The sequence below is a fragment of the Caretta caretta genome, chromosome 18, assembly GCF_965140235.1.
Source record: "Caretta caretta isolate rCarCar2 chromosome 18, rCarCar1.hap1, whole genome shotgun sequence".
NCBI classification, from domain to species: domain Eukaryota; kingdom Metazoa; phylum Chordata; order Testudines; family Cheloniidae; genus Caretta; species Caretta caretta.
The window spans coordinates 6,133,606-6,139,213 of NC_134223.1; positions in this window are offsets into that span (position 1 = coordinate 6,133,606).

Sequence of the window (5,608 nt, forward strand, 5' to 3'; positions counted from 1 at the left end):
CCCAAAACCCCCCCGGTTGAATTTTTTCCTCCTCGGCGCTCACTTCCTCCTCCTCCCCTGCTCCCCCCTTCCCCAAGTTTGCAGGCGACTGTAGCACTGTCTCCGGCGAGCCGCAGGGGAAGAGGAGGCAGGCGGCACAGCGTGTGGAGGAGAGACAGATGGACGTGCACACACAGAGGGGAAGAAAAGGCAGCTCTCTGCCAGTCAGGGCTCCTTGGGGGATTAGCTGGGCTTTAGCCACCTCCCCTCTCGCCTGGCTGCTCTCCCCACCAGCGCTTGCTGGAGCCGGGGAGCTGTGGGGGGCCCTTTGTCCTTCTCCGCCCGTGGAGAGGAGCCCACTTGTTGCATTCCCTGACAGCACTGGCGAGCCTGTTTCTCCTTGCCCTGACCCCAGGCGCTGCCTTGACCCCTGAGTCCAAGGAGGGTCAGGCTCAGAGGCTCTGCCCTCCCCGAGCCGGCTGTGATGCTGAGGGGGGTTACAAACTGGCTCCTGACAATGTAACAACAGTCCCCCCTCCCGCCCCCAGCTGTGACTGAACCACTTTGCTGGGCCCCCAAAACTGCCACTTGTCTCCGCTGACTGCTGAGATCAGCATGCGGGATGGGGGCTTGAGTGACCAGGGCCTGGGGGCAGTGGCTTCTCAGCAAGGGGGGAGAGGGGGCTTGATGCTCGAGTTTGCTTTTCACTCCCTGCACCTGCCCCATGAGTTGCACTTTGCTGCTTCCAGGGCAAAGAGGGCGGCTCACCCCGCGGGTCTGGTATTTGCTTGGGGAGAGGGATTGTGTGTGTGTGTGTGTGCGCGGGGGATTTGCTGAATGTGGTGGCTCCTAGGGAAGGCAGAGGGGGTTGTTTGCTTGTACCAAGGTCTCTGTGTCAAGACAGGACTAAGCAACCAGTGCTGCCCCCCGCCCCCGGTTGGATTATGGACAGCCCTCTGGAGGCAGCCAGCACTGGAGATTTTCTGGCATAGTCTGTGTTTATGAGATTTCCAGTCTAAGTCACCTGGCCCAAGAGGGTGAGAGAAATTCCCTTTACAGTACTGCCAGCTCTTGAGAGTCTTGCGATACGTGGTGTTTTTCTGAAAGCCCCAGCTCCCGGAGCCAGGAGAATCTCAGCTTTCCTTTGTTTCTAGTAAGCTTCCAGCCTGCCTGGTTGCAGAGGAAAACTTGGAAATGTGACCCCAATGCACCTTAAAAGCTCCGGAAGCAGAAGGCAAAGATAAAGAATGCCGCATTTATTTTTAAAAAATCATAATTTTTAAGCCAATCTTGTGGTTTTGGGGGGACCTGGACTCACGAGGCTGGCAGTAGTGCTTTGGAGGCTGAAGAATTGCAAAGCACCAGCCTGTCTTCTCCTTAACAAAATACTTAGATCCTCAGCTGGTGAAACTCCCCGTTGACTTCAGCGGAGCTGTGCCAGATTAGAGCAGCTGGGGATCTGGCCCACTGACTTAAATGGAGCGACACTGATTTGCATCAGATGAGGATCTGGCTTTTAATTTTTGTAGAATAGAAACTCCAGCAAGTGCAATCTCAAGGCCGGTCAAAGCAGGTTAGAAGCTCCCACTTTGCACTAGCAGCTGCCCTGCACAGCTTTGTCTCCAGGCTAGTCAATGACATGCAGGCACTAAGTAGAACATCAGTTGCAACAATGTGTGTTCATTTTACTGCTGCCAGGCGCGTCTGGCCAATAGGAACATGGCAGGCAGCCGGTGTTCTGACTGATAAAATAATTTGCTCTTTCCCTCCCAAAGCATTTTAGAAACATACTGAGTTCAACACCATCGTGACTGGGGGGAGTAGATGAGGTCCATGGCTGAATGCAAGGAGTGATGCTTTCTACCCAAGCGCAGCTGGAAAACAAATTCTTGGGCCCAGATCCTCAAAGGTGCATGATTTCAATGGGAGTTAGGTACCTAGATACCTTTGAGGATCTGGGCTTTTAAGACTGCTGCTGCTTTGGGCATCTGGGAGTAGCCAGGGTCCGTTGGGGTGTCCAGGTTACAAAGGCCAGTGACAAGCAGCAGATAAACGTCCCCTTTGGGACGTGGGTTTTTTAACCACGAAAGCTTATGCCCAAATACATTTGTTAGTCTTTAGGGTGCCACTGGACTCCTCGTTGTTTTTGTCCCCTTTGGGAACTGCCCTGATCTCTGCCATCTCTCCCGAACCCTTCCCCACCTCAGCCCACTGGCTCTGCCCTGCCGGCATCTCAGGGCGGGGTGAAGACACTGCTTTTGCCCCCTCCAGCTGTGACTCTGCCCTCACAGAAGCAGAGGGAGGAAATGTCCCTGGGGGCCAGGTGATGGGGCGTGCACTCCGCACTGGCAGAGAAAGAGTTAACTGGAGCGGGAGGGCACTCAGTGCACCTGCCTGCACCTGGAGGGTGGGCCAGGCCCAGCTGAAGGGAGCTGGTGGCTAATAAAGGAAGGATTCCAGGGGACTGGGGGGAAGTAGGAGGAGAGTTGGTCTGAGGATTCCCTGCTGATGGGAGTGATGGTGAATGGCAGGTGGACAGATGTGGACACACTGACAGTCTGGGGAGAGGCAGACAGGAGCTGGCCCTCCAGGGAGAAATCCCTGACAGGCAGCGCCTGGTCCAAGAGCAGGAAGGGGCTCTGCAGAGCCTGGCAAGGAGTGAAGGGTCTGTGGAGGAGGTTGCCCAGGTAGGAGCTGGGGAAAAGGGCCTAGAGACAGGCTGAGGTTGGAAGTGGTCCAGGGAGGCAGCCAGGAGCCTGAGGGAGTGGACTGCAGTGGCTTGCTACAAGGTCCCTGGCCTAGAACTGGCCCTGGAGAAAGGTTGTGTGACACCCTGCCTCCCACATTCAAGGGGTGTAAGGAACTGAGCCCAGAATTGGGCCGAAGATCTGGCATGAGGTTATTGGATTGCTGGGTGGTGGAACTCTGTCTCCCCCTGGAATGGGGGGGGCTATAAGTGAGCTGGCCGGAGGGCTGACTAGGAGAAGCAGCGGATCAGTGCAGGGCTGGAGCAGCTGTCGTGCGGGGATGTCAGCAGAGGACATCCTGTAATGCCATGCCCAGCCGTGGGGGGGTTGTGCTGGCTGGTGAGTCACTGCTCTGCATGCCCCTGTGTGCCCATTTCTGGACCCTCTGGCTGCACTGTGTTAAACAACCATGCCATGTAAAACCACTATCCTAATAATACACTAACAAAACTCTGCCAAGGCCCAAATGTCAGACACCACATGTGACCAGGACCCAAGAAAGTTATTTGTGCTGGGAAACTAGATTGGGGATGGATCCCTTCCTTCAGTGCAGCTAGCTCTGCCTAGCCCTACTTGAGATCTCAACCCTACGAGGGTTGGGGGGGGTTAGTTTTGCTAGCTGACTTTAGCAGCAGCTCATTGTGGCAGGACAGAGGGGAGGAATGATGGGCTTGTGGCTAAGGCAGAGAAACCATCTCAAGGGAAACCTCCCTAAGACTTTGGCGTGGGTTGGTGAGAGGGAGTTAACTGAGACGCCGCAAAGGGTCTTCAAACTCTTGTAACGATTTTGTTGGACTATTGAAATGCTGTCATACTAGTTATTCCTGGAGAGGAGATGGGCTAAAACGCTGGGAAAGAAATCCACCTGCATTCTACTAGGTCTAAGATTTATAATTGGCCTGTTTTCAAACACAGCCCCTTCAATGGCTTCTTCTAAGCAACTGATTTAAACATTTGCTTCAATGTCACAGGATGCCGTTAAGACTGCTTACGTTCCCAATTCTAATCGGGCTGGTTAGTTATTAATCACCAGCAGGTCCACCGGCCCCAAAACAAAATTCGTTTGCCCGTCAGTGAACATTCTTAGTTGGCTGACGACACACGAAAGAATGGATTCACAACAACAGACTTGGGCGTTCTCTTACCACGAGAGACGCGCCCCCAGGGGCCGTTACCTGCTCACGGCAATCACCATTAAGCTCTCCCCAGAGAGACAGCTGAGATTGTAACGGAAGTCGCCACTCCAGAGCCTGTATTCTGTCGACTTGTGTTTGATTGGCTCCCCTGCTCTCTTTCGTACGAAAATAGCCCCAGTTAATAAATGTGACATTTGTTTGGTCATGGTGGCCCTCGGGTAACTCCTGTGACTGAACAGGGAAAGCCACACCCCCGAGCTGGCAGTGAGCGAGAGCCGGTTAAAGCCAGCCTACCATTCCTTGTTCCTCTAAATATTTTTAAAAAGAAAAGGAGTACTTGTGGCACCTTAGAGACTAACCAATTTATTTGAGCATGAGCTTTCGTGAGCTACAGCTCACTGAAGTGAGCTGTAGCTCACGAAAGCTCATGCTCAAATAAATTGGTTAGTCTCTAAGGTGCCACAAGTACTCCTTTTCTTTTTGCGAATACAGACTAACACGGCTGTTCCTCTGAAACCTGTAAATATTTTTAGTAACTTTTAAAATAGAATTACTTGGTGTCTGTAGTGGGGCGGCTCCCCACTCCAGGAGAGCAGGGGTTAAAAGCAGCCCTTGGAGAGGGCTGTGGTGGGGACCCAATTAGAAAAGAGATTCAGAGTGGCTGAGGGAGGCTGGCTGGCTAGCTGGCCCCAGGTGTGGCTAGCTCAATCAGGCCACGGCTGGCCCTGATAAAAGGGCTGTGAGCCAGGCGACAGAGTCTCACTCCAGGGCTGGAGTGGGAAGGACCTAGTTGTCTGGGAGCACAGGATACCTGGAACAGAGCAGAGCCGGGGGCTCTGGCCTGGTGAGTCCCCAGGCTGAGGCCTTGCTGAAGGCCAAAGGAGGTACTGGGGCTGCAGGGAGGCAGCTGGGCCAAGAAAGGTGGCACTTCCAACCCCCTTGCTGATAATGAGTGGCCATTACAGACTGCACCTGCCCCAGAGAAAGGGGGCTAGATGATGACTGGCAGTAGCCACTAAGGCAAGGTGGGCTTAGAAGGTTGGGGGTTCCCCTGGGGAGGGAAGACCCAGAGTGTGGGGGGTACTGCTGTGGGCAGAGCCCTGAGGTAAAGGGCACTGGGGTCTGGGAGGGGCACGGGGCCTGAGGCATGAGAGACACTGGCCAGCAGGTGGCGCTCCAAGTGCTGGAATTGAGCTAATTCCCAGATGACCAGCAGGAGGCGCTGCGGCGGTGAGTCTGTGACCTGTTACAGTGTCCAACAACTTAAAGCTGCCAGTTTCAGCCGCACAGTGGCAAGGTGTGTTCCGGGCTGGGGAGAGTGAGATCCCCTGGGCTACTCTGCCAGACTGGATCTGAATCCAGCATGGTTTAGAGGCAGTTTGGCCTAGTGGATCGAGCACACTTTGGCAGGAGGAGACCTGGAGTTTATTCCTTGCTCTGCTCTGGGACCTCCTCAGGCAAGTTACTTCTCCAGTCTGTGCATGTTTCCCTTCTACAGCCTGTGATCTCCAGGGGACAGCGATTTTTTCTCACTGTTTGTGTAACGCAGACCACAACGGGGCCCTGATCTCAGGTGGGACGTTCATGAATGCTAATTTATTGCATGCTTGTCAAGGTCCGTTAGAGCTCATGAGGCTTGAATCCTGTCTTTGGATTTTACCTAGGGGTAGGTAAAGTCTCTCTCTCTCCTCACCAGGAGAACAATAGTTTGCTCTGTCTCTTCTGCTGGGTCAGTCCTCAAATAGT